At 35.8% G+C, this 1,267-nt stretch overlaps 1 non-coding gene across 1 annotated transcript; it reads left to right on the forward strand.

The window, feature by feature from the left end:
• Positions 1 to 32: 32 nt before the first annotated feature.
• On the forward strand, positions 33 to 105 carry TRNAK-CUU. Its single transcript has one exon. It is a non-coding gene; the product is annotated as a tRNA-Lys (tRNA).
• The last annotated feature ends 1,162 nt before the right edge of the window (positions 106 to 1,267 follow it).

Here is a 1,267-nt window from a genome sequence, read left to right on the forward strand (position 1 = left end):
TTCAGGTGGTATGAAATCAAAGTCATATCCTCTCCCGGCTAGCTCAGTCGGTAGAGCATGAGACTCTTAATCTCAGGGTCGTGGGTTCGAGCCCCACGTTGGGACTTACATATAGAATTTATAAAATACATGAGCACCGCAAAAAGATAAATGAAAATAAGCCAATTGAAAAAATGGGCACAAGATATGAACAGACATTTCACCAAAGAAAACATTTAGATGGCAAACAAATCCATGAAGAAATGTTTAAAATCCCTAGCTCTAAGATAGATGTAAATTAAAACAACTATGAGATATCATCTCACCCCATTAAGAACAGCAAAATTTAATGGAACAGCAAACAACAAATGCAGATTAGGTTGTGGAGAAACTGGAATTCTTATTCACTATTAGTGGGAGTGTAAAATGATACAACCACTATGGAAGGCTGTATTGTGCTTTCTCAAGAAGTTACAAATAGAAATACCATTTGACTTTGCAGTTTCACTACTGGGAATATACCCTAAAGAAACCATAACCACCACTCAAGCAGATATATGCACATCCATGTTTATCGCAGCTTTATTTACAATAGCAAAGAGTTGGAAACAACCCAAGTGCCCATCAACAAACAAATGGATAGAGTAAGCTCTGCTATATTAATACAATGGAATACTATGCTTCATTGAAAAAACAAGGAACTAATGAAAAATTATACAAAATGGGTGACTCTGGAGAACATTATGCTGAGTGAAATATCTTAGTCACAAAAGGATAAATATTGCATATGCCATTGTTGTAAAACGGGACTGACATCAGAGTTGAGGGAAGACTGAGAAAGAAGGAATAAATAATATATACTGTATTGAAACAGATGAGGGAGAAAGTTGTTTAAAAGGAATATATGATTAGGTATTATTGTCATGACAAGAGTCCAGAATGAAGGCTACATAGTAGAGTGGAGTTGGGGGGAGAGATTGTACAACAACGAAAGAATTTAAGAATTTTTCTTTTACTTTTCCAAGAGAAGAGTGGACTGGGGGGGGAGGGGTGGGCCGGGGGAAAAGTGCAACAATGAATGAATGGAAATCCAGTCTCTGTAAACTTTCATTATAATGAATAAAAAATTTCTTTAAAAAGATGGGGGAAAAAACTACTGAAAAAAAATCTCCAGTCAACTTGGACTTACTTCAATACCACTAGTTTTATAATATGCTACCTTCTGAAGAGGCTGAATGTTGACAAATTCTTCTAGTACTGTGACTCTGTCTTTCTTTTGTTGCTTCTT

Source organism: Elephantulus edwardii, unplaced genomic scaffold (genome assembly GCF_000299155.1).
Source record: "Elephantulus edwardii isolate Elephantulus edwardi_28Jun2011 unplaced genomic scaffold, EleEdw1.0 scaffold00256, whole genome shotgun sequence".
NCBI classification, from domain to species: domain Eukaryota; kingdom Metazoa; phylum Chordata; class Mammalia; order Macroscelidea; family Macroscelididae; genus Elephantulus; species Elephantulus edwardii.